We start from the raw sequence: 25,301 nt of genomic DNA on the forward strand, positions 1-25,301 counted from the left end.
TTAATTGTTTATATAGGGGAGTGTCAGTAGTAATTACTTTGCTATTGGTTTATTTAAAAAATTAGGTTTGTGATTGGTTAGTTAGTATATTTGAATTTCAGTTGTGATTACTTTGTAATAGAAGTGAAAAACAAAAACAAATTATAAAATTATACAAAGTAGTATAGAATATTTTTATATGTGTAGGTGATATAATTATACCAATAGGATATTTTTGACAAATTAATAGTGTGTCTATAGTATTAATTTAAGTATTGTGTGTTTATTTAGATGTGAACACATATAAAACGTTAATTAATTATGCAAACAGATGCATATAAAAAGTCGATATAGCTGATAATCCGATATTGAAGTGCACGATATTTTTGATGTCGATATTATAGTTAATGTCATTATTTTTTGTAGATAGCGATATTTTTGTTTTCCGATGTTAATGTAGTCGATATAAAAGTAAACGATGTTTTTGTATCTCTATATTAAAAAATCGATATTTGTGTATATATCTAGTTAAGTATAGGAACCCGATATTTTTGATTTCGATATTTTTGCTCCGATATTTTTGTACGTCGATATTGTGAATCTCGATATTTTGTCAGACATTCCTTAAGTACATGGTGAGGAGAGTTACTGTTTCTGCCCATCCTCACATCTGCCCTCATATTTCTGCTGTCACTCCAGTGCTCCTTTCCTGTTTCCTGCCTTCCTCCATCCTCCACCCTGCGCCCTACTGGCTCAGCCCTGTTGGACAAAGGAGCTGGCCTGGAGCTCTCTGCTCTCTAGATATATGAAAGTTCTTCTGCACAGTGCCCCATCCTAAGCCCTCACCCATCCAGAGCAGGCATTGGAGCTGAATAAGAGCATCACAACAACTGCAGACTCTGAGGCGTATGTGTGCGCGAACATACATGCAAGTCTGTGTGTGAGATAGTGTGAATGTGAGTATTTCATTATATTTGTGCCTGAGTGCATGTGTTTAATGGTTGTAAGAATGTCGATGTTGGCCATGTCTGCATATGGTGGGTATTCATTCCATGTGAAGACACTCCCTGGCATGTCTCTTCCTGATACATGGTGACCATCTTTGGCATAGTGTAACCATACGGCATCTGGCGGGTGTCCCTGGCATGTGGTGATCATCCCTGGCATGTGGTGGACTTCCCTGGTGTGGTGACAAATATTGGCACATGCTGCTCCTTCATGAAGTAAGATGGCCACCCCTGGCATATGGTAGGAGTCCCCTGTATGTGATATTTGCTGGGTATTTGCAACATGTCCTGGCCATTCCTAGTTAGTGGTGACCATATCTGACATATGGTGGCCATCAGTGACATTTTGCACGTATCACTAAAGTATGGTCCCCTCACTCGGCGTCGGCTGTTTATAGCCCTAACAAGGGTTGAACATCCCTGGCATCTGTGGACTTTCCTGGCATGTGGGGTCCATTCATCCTGTCATGTGGTAGGCTTCTCTGATGTGTCAGTAGATTATTTTCTCTAGCTGGCATGCACTGGAAATCCCTAACATCTCATGACCATACCTGGGATACGCTGAGATGAGATGGGAACCCCTGAATTGTGATTTTCAGAAATAACTTGATGTTTGGAGACAAAATGTGCACATGTACTCTAAATGAAAGCAGGTTCTTGTGGCAAAAGGAGCATATTTTAAGGCAATGACAGGTTTTTGTTAGGACATAAAAAGCTTAATTGACAAGAATTAAATTATAGAGCTAAAAGATAGTTTATTTTCACAAGAAAAAAATCTGTTTTTTGAGGAACCATGGGTTTATTTATTCGAAATGGAAAAAGCTAGTGCTTTTTTATCTCAAAAGTGTTTTCAATAAATGGCATGCATTTTGTTGAAGGAAAACATGAACACATGCATTTTAACCGCTTCCGTGCGGCGCCGTAGCCGCGCCCTGTGCTGGACATTCCAGAACAGGGCGCGGTCGTGACGGAACCGTTCCGTCATCAGCACAGCTCAGCCGTGACTGATGACGGAACGGTTCCGTCACCAGCATCGAAGGGGTTAAGGAAACGACTAGCTAATGAATAGGGACAACTTACGGCTGGTTACCAGCCACCACTGTCCAGAAGCAACATGTTACATCCTATGTTATATTACAGGTTCATACATAGTAATGTTGGTTTATACTTGTTTCTTTAAGGCATGCGACATGTGTACTTTCTATGTGAATTCTACATTCCAAACAGAACTTTCCTAATGTACTGTTCCATTACAAATGTGCAGTGACATGTGGATCTTATCTCCTATGGACGTGTATATGCCGTGCTGACAATAAATATATTTATTTTTATACTAATTGGATCGAATCTTTACACAGCAATTTGTAGCTGGTCCATTGTCAGGTAATTGCAATTGTTTGCCTAGATGTTTAATCATTATCATAGTAATAATTGACATAAACGCATGAATGGATACATCCAGAAACTGTAAGCTGAATGTGTTGAAAGGTAAAGGCAAACAATGTGCGAACCTAAACTAATAATTATGTCACATCTCGCAGATGAAAATTCTTTGCATTAAAATGTTTTGTGAACTATTCAAAAGATAAGAACACAATGACGGTAGAACGTATACGAGTTGAACAAGTAGAGGCCTCTGGTCACTAAATTGCATCACTTCATCTTTGTCAGAGCCACTCTCCCAGCAGAAGCTGCTGACACAACCTTAATTGAATGGATTGCACATGGCCATTGTCTTGCGCCTTATTCAGCTTTTTGTGTTGCATAAAGCAGGCCATTGTTAGCAGAAGAATGCGAGTCTGGCGCATATGCTGTGCTGTGAATACAGGTCTGAACATGGGAAATCGAAATGAAGGGCTTTGTGCTGAAAGCAGACATAAGGCATAAAAGAAAGGCAGATATATTTAGCAAACGGGCCTAGCTCCTGGATAAGAGCTCTTTAAAATGGATCGCAGGCAATTTTTTAATACACATTGTCTTGGCCTCCCCAATTTTCATTGAGTTCTTTGGTACATTTTTTAAAGCTTCTTAGGTTTAAATTGCCCTTCCAGAGCTTGGATCTGGGCGGTGCATCAGCCTTCCCTTCCTGAAAATAACAGGGATCTTTCATTGGTTGAAAGAAGCCTTCTTCACTTGTTCAGGTACCACACAGAGTGAGTTTATTCCTAGGTACACCAGTAGTGTAGCAAGATGGAGGGGCCTGTGGTGCAAGCAAGAAACAGTGTCTCTTTGACTGCTGTTGGGGTAGTAAAATGCAGCAATTTGCAGGGTTCAGTGGATCCCTCAGGGCTATTTGCCCCCGTGCCACTGACACACCCCTGAGTTACAGATTAACTCTAAAATGCAAGTACTTAGGTAACACTAACCCCCACCGGGTGTTTTTTTTTGATCACATATCAATTAACCAACAAACACTGGCTACACAATAACAAACCTTCACAGTCTCCATCACAACCACGCAGACCAGTAAGACAATCAAGCAGCCCTGGTGAACTCCACAACAGGTCGAGCAAAACCTTGCAGCTCTTCGACGACATAGCGGTTCCTCAAACCTCATGCCAAAACATTAACCTCAAGGCACCGAACAGTTGTGAATCGCAACCTTTGCAACAGCCCAAGACCCGCAAGCCTCAGAGCCCTTGAACTGTAACGCTAGCACCATGTCATGTTTGCACACTTACAAACAGACCACACACATAGAAAAAAGTGCATAACTCTGCAGCACTCCAGGGCACAGAACCCTGCAACCTACTTCGGTTGCAGGGTTGTGATTCTCCAGCTCTGGAGCAAGTTACCGGGGAGCTTATGTGGGGAAGCCAGGCTACTCCCATTTAGGAAGAAACTTAAAACCATCTTGTTTACTGAGTCATTTGGATAAACCGACCCCAATCTCTGTGTGACCAGCAATTAATTAAGGAACTTTGGGGTTCTGGGTCAATAGCGCTTAGAGACCATTGGTGATTTGGCGCTTTACAAATGCGAATTAACATAACATAACATAACTTCAACATGGGTGTTCCCCATACCCCTTATGTCTGCACACTCAATTGCACACCACAACACATAGATGGAGAGTGCAGCACGTTTTCACCAAAACTCACATGGAACCAGATTCTAACATGGCAACCCCCAGGAAACACATTCTCCTAACAAGAACTTGTTTTATATTCACACACTTAGCTCACACATTTGAGGTCAATTTCCACAAACACCAAAGTGAAAACACTTTTCTAATTTACATCACTCAAACATACACCAAACAAGCAGATAAAAACACCACAGAACCGTGAAAAATATTAACTCCTTAGTTGCCGTGCTCTCTTCACCCCTCTATGTCCCAAACCTTGACCCCACTCCCCCTACCAATAGTCAACTCTCTCCCCGTGCTGAGCCCTTTTGTGATGTCTCGGACACTTTGCGCTCAGGAGTTCATAACCATTTTTTCACAAAAGGTGTCTAGGACACATTTGTGTCCCTTTTCTCCCATTTTGAGGATTCTAAAAGTATCCAGAGTTGATGGATTCTTCTAGAGGGGCGCTGGGAAAATAACCAAAATTTAGCAAAACGTTGAGGGGGTTTTGCTAGAAAAACGGGGGGGAACGTGCTGCGCAAGCAAAAGTCAGAGAAAGTTTCGAAAAAATTGCATTTTGCTTTGCAAAGATAACCATCTTCCCTGCTTTCAGGAATACACATAGTTGTAAACAAATCACTTTTTTGCCACATGTTTTCCATTTTTCTAAATGGTACTCAATTGTAATTATTGTTGTGCATTCTAATGACTTGGAGTTTGGTGTGGAAATAGGTTTGAAACCTATAGGTGAATCCAGTGTGGAGTCATTTGTGCAAATCGTTCATGGTTTTCCCACATAAAATAATTGTTAAAATAAAAAATAAGGTTCAAAATTGGGGCACAAATAAAAACAGGTAACATAATTTTCTCCGAAATGCTTTGCCTGATGGCCAATCTGCAAACGTAATATAAAGTTACATCCTTTCAGACCAATCTAGTCGCAGGGATTTTGATTTTTTTTATTTATTATAGATTTATGCAGTGCGAATTCGACTCGAAGGTATTGGAGCACTTTACAAGAGCACCAGTTACATTCAGTTTAAGGTATTTGCCCAGAATCACAAGATTTGGACGCCAGCCCGAGGCTCGAACCTTTGTTTCCAGCACCAAAGTCGGCAATGTAGCAGTCAGACCACATCCTCTTCCCTTGCCTATCCTATTTGTTGGTTGTACAAAGACATGCTCTAACCGGAGCCAATTGCTGCTGCACCTTGGAATTATATTTCATTGTGTGCCAACCATGCAGCAATTCATTTGTTCAGGGTGGTGTGACGTGCAAGGCTCCCACTCAGTTTCCTTAAACAGAATGCCTTGCAAACCCCACATTTGGCTTAAATAGGGAGCGATAGGCTGGACCAAGACCGTTTGATGTTTCTAGCTCAATTTCCAGGCCCTCTCTGGATCTTCCAAGACACACTAGTAAAATCAGGGAAATGGAACATGCTACACACAGGCAACATTCAACGCACCAAAACACTCAGCCTGCGAAGAGGACACACTGGATACTACAAGAGAGCTTGAGACGGTGGTCATATATTTTGGTGACATGCCCCTTTCTACATGGTGTGATGTGCTAACATTGCAAGGACGTTATCGCGAGATGATGCCTGTGCCCACACCATGCTGAAGCGGCAGCCAGTGGGACAGGTTACCTTTTTGTATGGTTGTTTAGCAGGATCACCTGTGACATATGAGCAGCAAAAATTCCTTTCCAAGATGATCTGCACAAGATAGGCCCCTTTTTATGCTATAGCTCTGAGGGGACTGAAGAGTAAGAGCTGTAAAATGGTGAGGTCCTCAGACTCCTGAAAGTAAGTCCTCATGGTACAGGAAAGTAAAACAACATATGCATTTCCATTTGAGAAACTGGATTCTGTATCCTACTGTAAAAATGGCAGCAGTAAAAGAAAGACTGATTTTGATAAATTTATCATAGCTACACAGAATCTTGTGTCCAAATTATATGACTCAATAGTAGCTACTTCTGGCAAGCAGAGTTTAGAAGTTACATGGTACTATATGGATGCAAGATTTTTTTTTACTGAACAGAGAGAGGCTGAACTACTATTAATTGCTAAGGGAATCGCTACTAGTTCCCACATACAGTTACTGGTTCATAATCATAAGAAGCCCTTCACAGTAACTGCTGTGATGATTCTCAGAATCATGGTGTGTGAAGGGCAACTATGGTAAGAGGGATGGGAGTAGGACCACAAGGAAATGTTAGGGCCTCTGTCTGTTAAATTCACTAAACATGTTCTACAAGACTTACAGACACACCTGCTGAATTATATTTGGGGAGGGTCAGATCACTAGGGTGTCTAAGAAGCCTCTACCTAGGAATCCTCAGCTGCGCCAAGAATGGACAAGGTTGGATCCCAAAAACCTTGGTAGGTAGTGAAAACAGAAAGCAAACCAATCCCTTTGCTCTACATATTGTAATGACTACCACCCCCCCCCCCCACCTCACAGACTTACTGCCTCAGGCGTATTCCTTTCAATTGCTCCTGTGCTTTGTATAGTATATTGTATTGTGTTGTAGTACAGCATTTATATAGCTCTTACCACCCATATATGGGGTGCTGAAGCATTTGCCTACATGGGTAGCATGCTACACTGTATGGGTTTACGGTTGGAAGGATGATATAATTGTTTTGATCCTATGTGGTAAGTGTTTCCATGTCATGCATGAAGACCAACAAGGTGTGGTTATAATGTTATGGATGCAGAATGTAGGACTATGGTGAATGAAGACGTGTGAGATACAGACATACAGTTTTATGGTTTTCAGTATGCTGGTAGCTTTGATCTGCAGGTCCTTTTATGGTTATTTCTTATGAAGTGGTCTGTTTAGCTAGTTACTGCACTAGGTTGTCCAATCTGACATGTTGTTTATAGTTGTGGTCCTGAGCTAGAATGGTTGGAGGGAGAGAGAAATGGAGAGATCTTTTGGGATGTGAATTTTCGTATCATCTAAAATCTGAATGTCTTTCTGAGATGTAAAGAAGCAGTAAGATTTTATAGATATTTGGGAACTGCAGTGGTGGATTATGTTAAAGTCCTACAAAATGATGTTTTTTTTATTTTTGGTTGGACAGTGCTAGTGATGGGAAAACCTCATAGCAGATATGTCTTATGCAAATTTAAGAGGTATACGTTACAATTTGCCGCTGACTGATTCATATTTTGGGCTACGTATTATTGTGAGCCATAAACTGTTATGTATGCACATACATATTTATACAATGCCACAGTGAACCATAGGCCAGCCCATACCTATATATCAAAAGCATGTTGCTGATTGAGTTGTTTCCAATTCATTGGTTGTAAGCTGTGGATTGCTCTTGCAACTGTCTTCTGTGCTCTGTTGCCTGCATGAGCATGGTGCAGCTATCTAGGAAATAGGTATGTTTTCAACTGTCTTCAAAAGTACAGATGCTCCTGGGTGTTCCCAATGTTGGCTGGTAGTGAGATCCAGAGCTTGGCGGCTTGGACAATGAAAGCAGTGCCTCCTACGGATTTCTTATGGTAAGGCAGTATAATAAGTGTTGCAAGTTTGGAGTGCTATGTTCTGTTTGATTTGTGTTCCTTGAATTTAACTTGTAGGTTTTAGGTTGAGACGCTCTGTAGACAATGCAGAGAGCCTTAAACATTGCCCTTCTAGCTATAAGTAGCCAACGGAGCGATTGCAAGGCTGGAGTCATACGTTCTCATGAGTGAAAGCGGATAAGAAGCATTGCAGTAGCATATTGGATAAGTTATTTTTTGCGTATGATGAATTCAAGTGCACCAAAGTATAGGCTGTTGGCAAATTCAAGCTACGAGGATGGCTTGCAGTTTATGTTGGTGTGCACGGTATGGAAAGATGCAACATAGTGTTTTCATTGTGTAAAAGACACTCTTTGTGACATTAACGTGGTATCAAGGATAGGTCTAAATCCATGGCTACTGCTTGGTTTCCAACATATCTTGATGTTGCTGCAGGGGCTTCAAGTTCCTTAAGCCATATGGCTGTAAACTGGTACTTTTGCCATTGTCTGCAGGGCACAATCTCTGTCTTAGTAGCATTTAGCTTTAGATGCTTTCACCCATGGGAATTGTTTTGATGGAGGGACCCTGCAAAGCATTGAAAGGTTATGTAGTGACATAACATTTAACCTCTGTAGGAGAGTAGGGTCTGCTTCCTATGGTCACCCCCACTTTTTGCTGTGATTCTCTTGTTTTTCGACTTTAGTGTGGATGTGGGCCTGCTAATCAGACCCACAACCCAGCTGTTCTCTCTAAATTGATACCATGTACTTTAGGTACATACCTGATTGGGTATTGGGTCACCTCTGTGAGCCCCTGTATAGTGTACCATATGTACCCAGGGCATAGGTGCATCCAAGGCCTACCAGGTGCTGCAGCATGTATTATGGCACCCCTGGCTGGCCATATAAACTGACACCACAGGCTGATCACTCAGCTTGGGTACGGTGGTGTAATCACCCCTTACTTAGATATAGTATATCTATATCTACCTTACATATAGACACATAGTAACCTATAAGTCCCTCCTATGGCAGGCCTTAACATTCCTGGAGGCAGAGTGCTTGGTTTTATGTGAGAGGGTGCCATAGCATGAGCTGAGCCCCTCTACAGCTTTCGGAACCATCTCCTAATAGCTGTTCTATGATATAGCCATACCATATACTCTTAAGTGCATTATAATCCTCGCGGTTAATGCTAACTTTGGTTTGGCTTTATCAAAACATGTCGTGTAAGGTGTCAAACACTTTGGAATACTACCCCCCCCCCGCCGATTCCACCCTTCTAGAGGGAAAAGACAAGTATGCTACTGCTTTACCCGGTTAAAGTTAAACAGAGCCTCAGCATCACAAAATGGATGCTGCTGCCACAGACACGAGTCTGACCTCCTGCAGCAGGGGGAAACTCCAGCAAGGGAGGCCTGGACAATAGGTTTCCTGTCGAGGGAAGTGCTAGCACCTCCCCAGACAGCCTGTAGTGTATTGGGGCAGGGTGGGTTGAATGGAACGTTTGCTTTTCCAGACAACGCCTGGGGCACACAAGGTGCTCCATGCATAGCCCGGTTCAAGCCAGTTGCTGGGGCACTCCAGCCTGCTCTGGCGCGAAACTAGACAAAGGGAAAGGGGTGTAACCACCCCCTTCTCAGGTCCACCCATAGGAGTGACCTAGCAGGTAATCCAGCCCATTTTCTTAGTATAAAGATAGGTGCTGTGTCCCCAGGACTTTAGATTATCCTGGAACAAAACTCTGAAACAAAAGTCTTGAACCTTCGACATTCTATTCTGACTAGAAGACTGAAGACATCTCCCTTGTGGTCAAGGAGTGACCACCCTGTGCAAACAGGCACCACCAGTAACATGCTGGTCTGCTTTGTCAATGCTCCCGATGGATTCCGAAGACTCAGCGACTCAGGAACTGGACTCTCACACTTCTCTGACTCCAACCCATATCCACAGCAAAGCTAAGACCTGTGGCAGACGCGAGGGACGTGGGACCAGACACCCTGGACATCCTGCATTTTGCTAACTGTGCAACTACCAAGGCACCCTCGCAGTTGTGCATTGGGGTACGAGAAGCCCCAGACCCAAGTGCCATTTGCACCAAAGCTCAGCCCTCCACACTCCACGAGTGCCGCACGGGGCCCGCTCTTGCATTTCAGCTCACCACATCTTCCCGGTTGCTAGCCCATTGACTATTGAGCCCTCCAAAGATGAACCTTTAAAACTAAACTGCTTTCCTGGTTGCTCCAGGCTTGCTCCAGCTTTCCTACAAAGGAGAAGCTCCCCAGACCTTGCTGGTCTGACCCGAAGCCAATCTTCACTTCCTGCGAGGATTGCGTTTGCCAAGGCTTGTTGGGTCCAAATCTGGATACCGACACCGCAGTCAACTAGATCCTTTTTGGGACAGCTTGAATCCAGCTCCTGGTTGTCGTCGACACCTCTTGGTCCTCGTGGCTGCAGAGACAAGCTTCACCTCTTCACCTGAAATCAACTCGACATCGCCTGGTTCCTTCCTGGTTCCTTCCTAGTCACTGGCTAGAGACCCAGACTCTGTCCCCTCTGATTTCAGGTTCTTCAGTTCTTCGATCCACCCTTGGATCCACCCGGACACTCTTCCTTTGGCAGCCTGCAGCACTTCTTTTACAGATCTCCATTGAAAGCATTGACGAAACCCGACACGAAAAGACATCTATGCACCCGGCTTCCCTGGGTGAGGCAACTCGAGTACTCCGGTGCTCCCATCGGTATTGACTATCCAAGTGTCCTACTTTAAAGGGGTTTTGTCGTAGTCCATCTGGAAGTGCCCTAAAACAGTAACTTTGTAACTTCTTCATTCTCCATTATAAGTCAATGGTAACTCGCGACTGTGTTTAGACACTGCACACGTCTCCCGTGGGTCTCCTACTCCCTAACCTTTAGTTGTGTAGTGTAGCCCCAGCGATTCCCTAGGCCCTAGGCCTATTCACTATTCTTGAAGTGGTTTTTATACCACTTACTTTGTATATGGTTTGTGAGGCCCCTAGGGCAAAACTGTATTTGTGCAACTTATCGTATGCTAATTGAGTAACTTGTGATGTACTTCCATCTCTGACCTCATAAAGAGTGCAGAGGGGTTGTGTTAGAAATAAATACATATATATTTGATATATACCTTGTGTGGTGTCCTTTCATTTGGTATTCAAGGGATTATAATTGGTAAAACAGCTTGCTTTACATGCTCTCTGAAGTCTTAGCCTGACTGCTGGTCCATGCTACCACTAGGATAGCTTGTCTATAAGGTTGACTTTACAACCACCATCAATAAGGGTCGTTTAGACTGGTGCAAGCTGCCCACTAGAATAGTGGACATCATGTGCCAGGCTAACTTCTCACAACCTCCTGGAATGGAAATAGACCACAGATCTTCAAACTTTTTTACTCTTCACTACTCCCTGCCCCCCATAGCAATTTTTTTTATATCGGGCCTCATTCTATAACTGTATGACAAGGATTGGGGAGCAGGAGGGGCAGGGCTGAGCACAGGGGTGAAACTGATGAGATCATGTGAAGGGTACTTGCTCTGTAGCTCAGAATCCATAATAAAGTGAGACTTTTAAAGGAGCAAATGCAATCAGAAAGTGACTGCAAAACACTGCATTGGTGTGATGTGACCCCCTCATACTCTTAGGTCCCAATGCACTACACCTGGTGCACCAGTGATAGCAGAGGCTCTGAGTAGCAGGCTGTCACCTGTGTCTCTTTCACCCTTTCCCATGCCTAGTCATTACTACAGTTTTGAAACAGGCTCTATGCCTCTTTCAGAAAAAAGTAGCTTCCATGTGTTTCTTCATCTGTTCAGAAAAGGTGCCTTCGGAGTTAATGCTAGGAAGGAAAATTAGCCCCTTTGTGTTAAGTAAGACAGTTATAACTGCAATATAGTAGGCCCCTGAAAACCCCTGAGTCCCAGTGCCACTGCACCTACTTTACTTATGATAGTTACTGGCTTGAGAAGTGGGCGTTGTCCGCCCATTGTTAAAAACATTGGTCCCTATCTTACCCCACCAACACCCCACCATCTCATTGAGCCCAAGTTAGGGTGTCCCCCCTGCTTCAATTTTCTTCCCCTTGGACTGGCACAGAAAGGCTGCACTGTATTGTAATGAAGCAAGAAAGGATAGTAACACAGCCATAACTGGGTATAGTTGGCCCCTCACACCACTGGACCCCAGTCCCACTGCACATGCAGCACCAATGCTACCTACAGCCTTGCCTCCTCTGCCCACTCCACTGGGCCATCACTCCTATCCCTAAGGTCTAGAGCAGGGTTTTCTTCCCTCTTGTGTAAAAAAAGAGAAACAAGCCCCAGATGTCTCTCCCTGTTGCTTGAGCACTTTCCCCAGCACAGCATGGCTGAATTGGGCCCTCATTTTAGCAAGGAAAATGTGCCCCCATTTCCTTTTGGGTAGTAAAACTGTCATAAATGAGGTGCAGTGGCCCCTCACGCTCTTTGCCCTAGTGCAGCTGCACCTGCTGCACTAATGAAAAAGATGTCTCTTTAAAAATAAAAAAGCAAACCCCTAAATCTCACCCCCTTCTTCAGGACATCTTTTTGAGGAAGTTGTGTATGTCAATTTGTAAATTAAACAAGAATTGGCAAAGCTACTGATCTAACCTAGGAGAGTTATTGGCTCTGGCAATGATTTGCAGCCCTGCTGTACAGCAGCTCAGCTGCTTGCAGCATGGCTTAAAACACTTTTAAGAAGAGTGCTGTGATGCTACCAGTGCTAAAGCACATTGGCAATGACCCCTCCGCAGTACTTTTTAAAATTATTTTCAGCCCTCTGCTCCCCACCTTCCCTCTCGCCCACCCACATCTTTCTTCCCTGCCCTCCCTCCTTCACAGTTGCCTCATTCCTCAACCAACTCCCCTTTCCAAAAAATGGGGAATTGGTTGGAGGATGAGGTAACTATGAGGGAAAGAATGCAGGATAGGAAAGGAAGATACGCGTGAGGTGAGAGGGCCGGTGCAAGGGGCTGGGGAAGCACACGTACAATGGAGGGTGGGTGGAAGGCAAGAGCACAGACAATGGAGTGTGGGCTGGAGGGGCTGACGAAGTAGATGGACAATGGAGAGTGAGCATGAGTTGCAGGAGAAGCATACGGACAGGTGCAAGGACAACGGAGAGATGCAGGCAGGGGCTGGTGAAGCAATGAACAAAGGGGGTAGGGTGGGAGGGGTCGGGGTAAGCACATGGAAGGTAGGCAGGAAGGGCTGTGGCAGCACATGGACAATGGAGAGTGGGTTGGAGGGAAAAAGGGAAGAACATATAGGAGGGAGAAGTGCAGGACGGAGATGGCTTGAAAAAAGTAGCACCTGAAAAAGTGAGGAGAGTACGGATACAGAAATGCTTTCAGACTCCATTTGAGGGACAAATGCAAAAAGAGGGAAGAAAGCCTATAGAAACTAACATATAAGAAGGAAGCAAATGGGAATGACAATCAAGCCAATCAATGGTAAACAATGGGCAGCCTGTAAGCCCACTGTAAGTTAACACAAGTTCTTGATGGGATATCATACCGGTGTGTTAGGTGAGACCTAAAAATTAACTCCGGCAGAATGTCCGCTCCTCGGCGTTATCTGTTTGACAGCACCTATGGCTCTCGCTCCTTTCCTCTTTCTTTTTGGTCATCACTTTGAGGTCAGATGGATCAGGGCCCTGCATCTGAATGCAACTTTGCTGGCCTCCTTCCTGCCACAACCATGACTCACCCTGAAGGACATCTGTATGTAAGCAGAAGTCAAAGTGGGTGGGATCTACCAGGAAAGATGAGCCAGTGCTTCTTTAATTTTACAAAAACAGTTCTCATACTTTCTGTTACAAAACCAAATGTCCTTGGACAGGTAACGCAGAACTAAAGGTAGCTCTGGCTGAAAGTGAAGAGAATTTCAGGTCTCCCTTGCCGAAAGAGGAAAAGAGAGCAGAAGAGACATGCCTTCTCAGGGTGCATGCTATTTGAAAGAAATTTAGATGTTTGCAATTGGTTAACCACCTAATGTAAAGGCTGCTTTGTAGTCATTATAAACTTTAAATTACAGTCACTTGAATTGTCACGGTGTCAAAGATTCTTTTCTTTTTGAGAGGCAATGCAAGTTCTGCAATGCATTGTTTTAATGGACACTTCTTTTTTATGTTTGAAAGCTTTATTAAAGTAAATAATCAGTACAGTAAGGTGACAACAGCATAAATAAATGGGGAGGAGGAAATATAAGGTAAATATTCATAATAGAGCCGATGGCACAAATGAGGAACAAAGCATTTTGAATTTTAAGAGAGGGGGGGGGGAGGATGAAAAAACAAAAAAAAACTAATAATAAAGCAGAAATGGAAAAGTTGCAATAATCATAAACAGCAACCATAATAAAGTACAGTAAATGCACAAATAACAGCAAATATATGGCCTAAGGGCATTAGAGAAAATATGCACGAGGTTAATAAAAACAGTAAATGTGAAAGAGTAAGGAATGTACTTATAAGCAGGAGTACAAATATTCAAGGGGGTTTAAAATTGGCAGAGGAGAACGTAGAGGGTTTCTTTTTGGCGGATTGATCCAAATGGAGAGTAAGGGGTAACCAGTACAAATCAACATTATGAGAAGGTTTGCAAGAGGCTGCAAAGGCAACGTCGAGCCTATGGGACTGACAAAGTAAGTTCCACCAACATATTATAGAAAGTTTGTGTAGAGACTTCCAATTAGAAGAAATGTGTTGGAGTGCGATGGCTAACATGAGGTCTAGGAGGCCGCGTGAGTGTGGAGGGAGGTCAAGAGATTCTGAAAGACTCCCCAGAAATACCAAAGAGGCTGAGAAAGGGATAGAGAGGCGAAAGACATGAGAAATACGAGTCCACACCTGTGTCCAAAAAAGACGAACAGAAGGGCAGAGAAAGAAAAGGTGAAAGGAATCCGCATTGGGAGCATTGCAGGTCCAGCAAGTAGCGCTAGAAGAGGAGAGAAAGCGAGACAGGGAGAGGGGAGAAAGGTAGAGTCTATGAAAGAAGAAAAAGAGGGATTGAGTAAGAGAGGCATTACGGGAAGTTTTCAGAGATTTAGCCCAGATTTTATCCCAAAGACAAATCGGCCATGTGGAGTCTAGATCTTTTTCCCAAGAGAGTTCCAGTTTTGATTTGGGGCGATCAGGGTTAGGAGCAGAGAAATATCTGTAGATAAGAGAGGCCTTAGGAACATTGGATAGAAGTGTAAGTAGGGAAGAGGGTGATGAGGGTGAGATGTCCGAATCAAGAGAGTAGTACCGGTCAAGAACAGTTTCCATAAGAATGAAGTATTTCTTTGCGAAGGAGGAAGGACAATGGAAGAAGGCTTGAAATTGAGGAAAGGAACGGGGAGATAAGCCATCGAAAAGATGATGGATCCAGACAATACCTCTCGACCTCCATGTAGGCCAGGCAATGGGTCTGTTTCGTATGAGAATGAGTGGATTATACCAGATGGGTAATAATAGAAAGGACTCACGAGAAGTAGGGGCAGTTGATACTAAGGGTCGTAGAAGAGAGGAAGTGTGTCTAAATAATGGGGGGAGAAGACATGGAGCTTTAGCGTTAAAATGAAGAACTTCCTGAAAGGAATAAGGGAGTAGCAGGTCACGTTCAACAGAAAGCCAAAGAGGTGAAAAAAGGGAAATGTCCTGTGACAACCAACGAGATGCTTGACGGAGGGAAAAGGATTTGTGATAAAGCCGGAAATCCGGGAAATTAGTTCCACCATTAATTTTGGGTTTACGAAGGGATGAAAGTGATATTCGTGCTTTTTTCTGTTTCCAGAGGAACTTGGACAAGACAGAATCAATACGACGAAAGTAAAGAGCCGGGATATGAATAGGGAGCATGGAAAGTAAATAAATTAAGATTGGGGCAACCATCATTTTGATGGAGTCCAGACGACCCCACCAAGAAAGGAAAAGGGGATTCCAGGAGGAAAGTAGAGCGTCTATCCTAGAAATAACTGCGTTCATGTTAAGCTGAACAGAAGATGAAATAGAGTTGGAAAAAAGGACACCAAGATATTTTATTTTCTTACTATTCCAAGCGAAACCAGTGGAAGAAAAGAAGTGTGGAAGGCAAAATTTAGTTAAGGGAAGAATCTCTGTCTTATCCGAATTTATTTTATAACCGGAAACCAAAGAAAAGTTCTCAAATTCAACTAATAAGGAAGGGACCGAGGTAGCAGGATCAGAAATAAATAAAAGTATGTCATCAGCATATGCAGATAATTTAAGTTGGTGGGGTCCGTACGGAAAGCCAGAAATGGAAGGATTATTGCGAATAGAGGTTAGAAAGGGTTCAAGAGCTAGGATAAACAAAAGGGGAGAAAGAGGACAACCCTGGCGGACACCGCGTTTGAGTGTAAAGGGTGAAGTAAGTTTACCATTGACTAAAACAGATGCTTTGGGCATAGAATAGATTAAGGAAATATAGGAAATGAATTTCGGACCAAAACCATGCCACTTCAGTGAAGCTATCAAAAAGGACCAATCAACTCGGTCAAATGCCTTTTCAGCATCAACTGAGATGGCTGCAAGAGGAATAGATAAGGAGGAGGCTTTACCAAGGACATTAAGAAGTAGTCTGGAGTTGTCCGAGGTGAGGCGACCTTTAACAAAGCCACATTGTTCCTTCCCTATGAGGTGTGGCATAAGGGGATCAAGGCGAAGAGCAAGAAGTTTAGCAAACAGTTTATTATCTACGTTGACTAAAGATATTGGTCGATAATTTTTACAAAATTTAGGATCTCGTCCTTCTTTAGGGATGAGGCATATAGTAGCGTCTTGGAAGGAGCCTTGAGCCAGGCCGTCGGAACAAAAAGACTGAAAAAGAAGGAGAAGACGAGGCAAAAGAATGTCGGAAAAATGGAGATAAAATTCAACCGGGAAGCCATCGGGGCCGGGGGTCTTGCCTTTGGTGAGAGACGTCAATGCAATGGACAATTCAGAAAGACTAAGATCAGAGTCTAGAGTAGAAAAGTTGAGCTGGGAGGTAGCAGGCGCAGGTAGACGATCAAAGTATGATTGAAGAAGATCTGGAGTAGGAGGATTTTCAGGGGAATATAAAGATTCATAGAAAGATTGAAATTGTTCCAAAATGTCTTTGTCCGTGTGTAAAAGAGTGTTAGAAGGGGAGTAAATAGAATCAATAATAGTTCGTTCTTTTCGCGACTTTAGATAATTAGCAAGTAGTTTACCTGATTTGTTACGACCGCCATAATAACGAGCACTACTTCGGAGGAGATAGGAAGAGGCTGAATCTGTAGTGAGTTTGTTAAAGGCAATTTTAGACCTAAGAAGTTCAGGAGACATTTGATTTGGAGAGGAGGTATAAAATTGGTGTTCCAGTGACTTAATATGTGAAAGGGCGACCTTGCGTTTTTGAAGGAATGCTTTCTTTTTTTTAGAGACAAAGTCGATAATGAAGCCGCGGGCCGTGGCTTTAAAGGAATCCCAAAGAATATGCAGAGGGGTATCAGGAGTAGAATTGATTTGGAAAAATTCTGAGGTGAAAGAGTGAAAGGAGGAAGAGAAAAGAGGATCAGTGAGAAGAGAGGAATTAAAACGCCAACGAGAGGACTTAGAAGCAGGAGGAAGAAGGTCAAAGATAGTAATAATAGGAGCATGATCAGAAATGACAATAGGTTCAATGGAAGAGGAGAGAAGGTTTTGAGATAAGGAGGAAGAGAGGAAGATGTAATCCAAGCGGGAAAAGGAAGCATGTGGGGGAGAGAAAAAGGAGAAATCTAAGGTTTCTGGGTGTGTGATCCTCCATGAGTCAACAAGATGGACCTGAGAGATAGTATCAAGGAACTGCTTGTGGGGCTTGTGAGGGGTGAAACGAACAGAAGATTTACGGTCTAAAAAGGGGTCAACAATCTGGTTACAGTCTCCGCCTAGTAAAAAGGAATCATCTTTGTATTGGATACATTTTGCTGTGATCGAGGGCCAAAAGGAAGGATCAGAGCATGTGGGACCATAAACGTTCAATAAAGTAATCGGGATAGCATTGATAAGTAATTTAACTAAAACCCAACGACCCTCTTCATCCCTCTCCTCAAGGAGTACCTTACATTGGAGACGTTTATGGACTAGGATAGCAACACCATTCTTTTTATGAGAGGCAGGGGAAAAGAAAACATTGCCCACCCAAAGTCTTTTTAGTTTCAAAGATTCAGCATCAGAAAGATGGGTTTCTTGAATGAGGACAATGTCAGGGTTGTAAGAGGAGAGGTGGGAAAGTACTCTCTGTCGCTTAATAGGGTGATTAAATCCTTTCACATTCCATGAAATAACTTTAAATATGAAAACGCATAAAACTGTTCAAAAACAACAGGTGCAGAAATATACTGTATATGCAACAAGTCAAAATAGAGAGGGTAAGAACTATTACAACTATTAAAGAAGTAGAATGATCAAAATTGAAAAATGCAAAAAGATACTGAACAAGTAGTAATGCAAACTTTAGGAAGGTAAAAAATATGAAAATCATTAAAAGGGTAGAAGGAAGGATAGGAGGAGGAAGAGAAAGAGAATGGGGAAGGAAAAAGAAGAGGGAAAAGGAGAGAGGGTCAGCAGAGGAAGAAGAAGAAAGAAAAGAGAGAAGGCATAGAAGACAGTACAAATCCAAAAGGATGACTGTAATGAACATACCTGAAAGGGGAAATACACAAAGGGAAGATGGGGAGGTGGTGATGCGTTACAAGACGGGTGGGCCAGGAACAGGAGCAGAACCACACCGAGACCTCACAAAAAGGGAACAAAGGATGGAACAACATGGTGAAGGGAGCATCCAATATATATCTGCAAGGGGAAAAACGAGACAATTGTTAACATACGAAACATTTGACATACCGTATATAGCCAGAAATTAGAAAAAAAAGATTTATGAAGAACATACGCAAACAGAGATAGGAAAAGAAGATAAACAAGATAAGAAGAATGAGAAGGCTACGAAGAGGAGTAGAAAAGAGTACAGGAAGTCAGAAAAACACTACGAGAGAGTAATACATGGAGACAACAAAAACATTTCAGCCACTAGTCGAAGGAGCGGAGGAAGAGTCCATCCCCTCCTCAGTCTGCAAAAATATGAAGTTGCGTAGTTCACCAGGATCTTGAAATGACCAAGTCTTATTCCGATAAGTGACTCTGAAGGTACAAGGGTGAAACAAGCCATATCTTGCTCCCAGGGATCGCAAAGAAGGGCGCATTGCTAAAAATTCCTTACGTCTGGAGGCAGTGGCAATAGAGACATCTTGAGATAGGTAAATTCGTTGACCTTGCCAAGTTAATAGTTTTTTGCTCCTTGCTGCTGAAACAATCGAGAGCAGGTCTGTGAATTTCAAAAATAGGATAATGACTCCACGAGGCTTAGGAGATGAATCTGTTCTAGCGCCAAGTCTATGAGCTCTTTGAATACTGATGGACGTAGAGGGAGGCATGTCCAAAAGTTTCGGTAAAAAGGTGGTAAAGAAAGTCACTGGATTGTCACCCTCAAGATTTTCTGGTAAATTGTAAATACGAAGGTTATTTCTTCTATTGCGATTTTCCAAATCCTCCGTATGCTTTTGTAAAGAGAGGACAGTCTTTTCTAATGCAACAATGCGTTGCGTGTTGGATTGAACCTCAGGAATCTGTTGCTCAACAGAAGAAAGGCGAGCATCCATGGACTCCCATTTGTCTTTCAAAAGCTGCATATCCTTGCTTGTCTCTTTGACAAAAAGACGCATTGCACGAAGCTCTTCCAACATTTGGTCAAGAGGAGATGAGGAAGAGTTATCCTCCGGTGTGGGAGAGTTCTGTTTAGGACGCTTGCCAGACGGAGCAGGTGGAGAGGTTCTACTGGAGACTGGGTGAGCTGAAGGGGTTTTCTGAGAAGAAGAATTCGACATTTTGCGGAATGAGTCGATTTAGATGCACCAGTTGATGAACGCACCGAAGTATTCACAGAGGAAGCAAAGACAAATTGAGGTTTGCGTAATCTCACCATAGAAATTCGTATTGCAGCCAATAACTTATTGCAATGTCCTGAGAAGTATAGAAAGTGCGTTGGCAATTTCTCAGAAGGTCATTGTAGTAGAAAGTAAGCCAGGCGCTCAAATAATACAAGCTGCTTCAAAAATACAGCACTGCGAGTAATGCCAAGAAGAGAGAAGTAGTAGCGTTGAAGAAATTAGTTGAACATGACAGGGTATACCAAAACACCGTTATCTGGTCCCAAGCTTATACTTGAAAAAATAGTATATAGAGAACATAGGACAAAAAGGTAGCATACCATGAAGAGGAGAGAAGGAAGTTAACTCTCTGAGGAAGCGCTTGTAAATTGCACAAGAAAGCGCTAGTGAGTTGAATAGAGCATATGCTGGCAGTTCAAAAAGAGGGCGCTGAGAATGGCAGTTAAGGAAAGTGCGTCATGAGGCAGCTGAGGTGTAATAGACTGCACCTAAAGTCAAAGAGTCAGCAGAAAGCCATGAGGAATAGCAATGGCGCACTTGCAATGAATAGCGCTGAGGTGACAAGGCGTCCGAAGAAAGCGGGTCTCAGAGCTGAAACACCATGACGAAATGTCTGAGTGAAGATTCCTCAGAGAGATAGCAAGATAAATGTAGCCAAAATCACCTTAATTGCTCACCCCAAGGTCGTTGCTATAGAGTAACACATGGCAGTCGAGGTCGTTCTGGCGTGTTGAGGAGGCGGAGGTCCGGTATTCCGAGGGACGCCTAAAATGGCGGCTGCGTGAGGAGCAGCAGAAACATCGTTGAAAGAGATGAAGAAAGGCAGTTCAAAAGCCGCAAAGCCGCTCCGCTAGTTCTCCCTAGGTTCCGACGGGAGAATTCAGTAAGGAGGTGCGAAGGCAGTCCCCTTCACATCGGGGAAACTGCAAGGAGGCTGTTCGGTGCGGCGGAGCTCCGCAACTAGCCAGCCATCTTGCGCGGCAGTCAAGCCACGCCCTTAATGGACACTTCTAAAAATGTTGGTCATAGGCAGCATCAGGTCCTCTGCTAAAGCACAGGAGCGTCATCCCCCCAAACACGGCAGGAAAGGAAAAATAAAACAATACTTGTTTTATATCGCCTTTCCTGCTGAGTCTCAGGTGCGGGCCTGGGGGGATGACAGCATAGAGGTGAGTGGTAGTGCACTCCCTTCACTGCGCATGATGATTTGGCCGGTCGTCTCAGGGCAGAAAACCCTCATGCTTAGTGCAGCTCTCTCCAACCCCAGCTGCACTGCAGGGGTTGGAGAAAGCAGGCACAGTCTACCAGTCTGTCCTGGAGCGCTAATCGAGAGCTCTTGGGCCAATCCTGAAGCTGTTTTCATGTGAGAGCAGCTTCAGGATTGGCCTTAGCCTATGCCTAAAGAAGAGGAGCAGAGTTGCACGACGCAAAACGCATCAGGATGAAGGTACATTTAAAAAAACACATTTATTTTGCCCCCTCATTTGCGGCCCTGCTCCCCTGCCACTCAAAGCAAACACCGGCTGCTACTGGTCATGGGTATAGTCTCATTCCCCATTGCACCAATAGAATTCAATTTTGTGACTTTCTATGTTAAACACGGACATTGCAGTGATCGTATTAACCAATTGAAGTTTCATAGCGTAAGAGAGTGGATTTTCCACTGATTACTATAACTTGCATTTATTTCTCATTTAAGGTGTGAGCATTTTTTTTTTATCTGCAGTAACCAGAAGGCAAAACACCAAAAACTATTTACACAATATTTTGCTCTATTTAGCCATGTCTTAGACCCTGCCACCACAATCACTGCCGCCTGCCCCACGGTACTCAGGATCACAGTTCCCATACTTTTGTATGCACTGCAACCACCGTCTGCTTGGAATACAGCCATGAACCCCCAGGGAGGCACACCTCCCAGTTTGAAGATTTTTGAGATGGACTAATGCAAACACTCACTTGGACAGGGTCTGGAACCTGACAAGAGAAGGGGGAACTGATTTGACACAGGTAGAAGCCTTAATCTCCCAGGCTCCTGCAATGTATAGAACCTCCCAACTGTACACTGCACTGGATGTTCCAGTGTCCAATGCCAGACACATGTCCCTCTAGAAAAAAGGGGTCTAGACTTAAACATGTACGTCATTTAGGGTTCGCCAGGGGTCGCAGTTGCGACCGCTTGCTCGTACGTTGCGACCCCTGGCCACAGAGGTGACAAAATCAGAGCCAAGAACACAGGGCTGGCTCCACATTAATTAATTTCTTCCCATTTTTCATTACACTAACAGTGAATAATATTCTATTATTCACTATTAATATCATAAACAATGAAGCACACGTAGAACCTTTGGTGGCAGCTCTGGTACGTAAAAATGGTTTTAAATGTATGTTGTATGGATGCTTACGAGTGAGTGTGTTTAAGTGAGAGAGAGTGTGTGTATGTGTGAGCAAGTGTGCCTGTATGCATAGCCATATGTGTGTGAGTAAAAGTGAGTGACAGTCAAGTGACAGGGCCTCCATTCCCATTGTTTAATGGATTATGGTAACAATGTCTAAGAATCAGACTTCTGAAGCATTGTAGAAGCTTGGTGTTGTCATATCTTACTACATTCATACAGCTTAAACTCCATTGTATAGCCACACCATAATGTTGGTAAGACAATGCCATCTTCATTTTCAAAATATATATTGTGTCATGTGTTATATGAAATTTGAAAAATAAAGAGTTAAAAAAAGAGAGAGAGAGAGTGGAACTGAACATTCACTCTGTAGTGTAAAATGGGCTACAGAAGATGACAGCACAATGCAAGATATATGCTTATATATCACTGAGTGTGTATGGAGTGGTTGACGCAGCAGAAGAGTAGTAAACAATTTTACTTTGTGCACTTACTTTTTCCCCTACTCTAACCATATTGGGCCCCTTATTATTAGACAATCTGCAGCTTTTCCATTTACTACATAGACAATGATCCTCTGATGTACCTTTCTCCGCCGATAGGAGTGGTGGAAATTAGGGTAACCAAACACTACGTTAGCTATTCATTAAGGACCATTAATTGGAACCCAACTCACAAATTTAAGATCAAATTTAGGTACACCACTCTCAGGACCATACTGTATAAATAAAGAATCACTACTGGAAGACCCAACCTCCTGAAGAAGTTAAGCCCTACTAGAATCATACAAACCAAACATCCTGCTACTGCTATGCAGAACGATAGAAGCAGACTTGATGTTCAGTAAAAACTTGCTGATTCTCCCTACAAAGCATTTAAATCATTAGTAGAGTAGCACAGTTTCAATGGAAAAATCAACAAGACGCAATGATAGATTCAGAGGGATTTAGATTAATTTGGTTATTGTATTAAAGATTCAAAATTCATAGTGTCAAGCAATCTTTTAAGTATGACAGTTAAAAATATCACAGCTTGCATCAGAATGTTAACCAATTCAGACTCGAGGCAAGATGGCTGCCGTGGGGAAGGCTGTGTAGGCAGCTAGCTCCCTCACTCCTGGCGTTTTTCTGAGAAGGGAAGAAGAAATTCAGCTAGTTTCCGTGTCTAATTATTTCAAGAGTCGACTATGTGATTCTCCGCTATTCTGTCGATTATCTTTACCAGCGGGGTCATCTTACCTGTCAGTGGAGCACGCTGGTCGATTCCGGCCGGTCGGCCGGTGCCACTACCACTGCTCGCAGAGGCTCGCAGAGGCTGCCCCGGGCCGGGCTGCTTGGAGACGGAGACAGAGCTGTGCGGAGCCTGAGAGGCGTTCACTATTTCCGTTCACTATTCTTGGAGCCGGACTCGGAGCTCCGCAGCTGCAGAGAGGCGTCGACCGTTTCCCGGAGGGCTCCAGTATTGGCAAGACTGTTTTGGCGGCTGACGCTGATTTTCTCCAGTGTTCGACTAGTGCCGGACAGACAGAGCCTTGGAGGTAGAGTGCTCTAACCCGGTGGAAGACAAGCGTATTACGCTATACTAGCATATAGTATCAACATATTGTTATAAACTACCCCTGCGACAAACTATCCCTGCGACAGGCGGAGTTCACGAATGTTACTCAATTTCTCCGAGTTCCGTCGGCGGTCCCCGCTGTGGCGTGCTACACTCTGTCTCTTTTGGGTACAGAGTAGCGTTTTTCCTGGCAGAGGGGGCTCACGAAAGAAAAAAAGGACGCCTCTTCCATCCTCCATTGCTACACGCAGCAACAAGAAAAACGACCCCGGGTCCAATCTGAAGGACGTGGGACAAGAAAACGAGGAGATCGTGATGGCAGAGGCAACACCACTGATCCCTGGTAAACCCGCTACAAAACAGGGTAAGAATTCTAACAAGGGGGCTGCTACTAAATCAAATGAAATACCTGGTATGAAAAGCTCTGCGTTACAAACATTACCAGACCTGTTTGAAAAGCATGCTGCTAAAAAGAAAATTTTTGATAATGGTATGGATAATCAAAGTACCGATTTGACTATTATACAATCCTCTAATCAACCATCTACAAGTGGTGATAATTAGAATAAGGTTAATAATCCCTCAATTTTGATAACAACTGTGATACCGACTGATTCTCTGAGGAAGGGTATTATGGGAACTACAGTTTCAGGCGGAGCTATTACCAATCGAGCATGCTCTCTCCCATCATTATCACTACTATCAAATGATCTATTCAGTGACCCACGAAATGAAAAAGAAACCATTGCGCAGCAAAATCAGGAGCTCCCTGAAAACTTTTACTCTTTGTCAGATCTCTCATCCGATGAAGTGATAGGTTTAAATAAAGACTGGGCAGATCTTAGTTGTGAGAGTCTATCCTCTGTCGGTGAGATTAGTTCAAGCCCTGATAATACCAATGCGGCTACTATCATCAAAAAGAAGCTGAAGAAGAAAAGATCTTTTCGCGCAGCGAGTAAAGAGACTATTCTTAAATCACCAAACGATGCGAATTCCCTATCTCCCAATTTAATATCTACCGCTTCTGCTGCTAATGATACTTTAGGGCCTAGTCATACTGTTATATCTGACCCAACTCTGCCACAAGATAATAACGAAGAGATCACATTGAAAACAATATTTGATACTATGATGATTCATAGGGCAGAAAGCAAGGCTGAGAATCAACGCACGCAAATGACATGTGCCAAAGTTAAAAATGCAGTACGTCGTGCAATCAAATTATGTTCAGAGACTGCTGATAGGGTCACCGAAGCAGAGGTCAGGATATCTGTGCTGGAAGAGGAATGTATGACCCAAAGACAAGAAGTGGGAGACTTCAAAGCGCAAAAGGATGATTTATCTGACAAGTTAGCCAGTTTGGAAAATCAGGCCCGCAGAAGTAACTTGCGTTTTTTGGGGATCCCTGAAAACAAAGAAGGAGGTGACCCGAGGAGGTTCATTATCAATTTATTAAACGATGCTTTTCCAGAAATCACTGATTGGGACTGGGCTCGGGAAATACAACGAGCACATAGATTCCCTTTTATTGCAAGGAAACCGCGACAAGGTCAAGAAAACTATCCCAGGGCCATCTTGGTGTCATTTAATAACTTTCTTGCCCGTGAATCTATCTACGCAAATGCAAGACCAGATAAGAAAGCGGATGGTCTAGGCTGTCAGTTTTTCGTGCGACCAGACTATTGCCAAGCTACTGTGGCTCAACGTTGGCATTTGAAGCAATTAATTCCTGATTTTCAGAAGAAGGAAGTAGCAGTATTTCTTCAAGGT

The 25,301-nt window shown here is 43.3% G+C and overlaps 1 protein-coding gene across 1 annotated transcript in view; it reads left to right on the top strand.

Moving 5' to 3' along the window:
- The window catches only part of NRDC (nardilysin convertase), a 2,150,332-nt gene that overhangs the window by 249,767 nt on the left and 1,875,264 nt on the right, over nt 1–25,301 (top strand). The gene's annotated exons all lie outside the window — the stretch shown is intronic.

The sequence above is a fragment of the Lissotriton helveticus genome, chromosome 1_2, assembly GCF_964261635.1.
Source record: "Lissotriton helveticus chromosome 1_2, aLisHel1.1, whole genome shotgun sequence".
Lineage (NCBI taxonomy): Eukaryota > Metazoa > Chordata > Amphibia > Caudata > Salamandridae > Lissotriton > Lissotriton helveticus.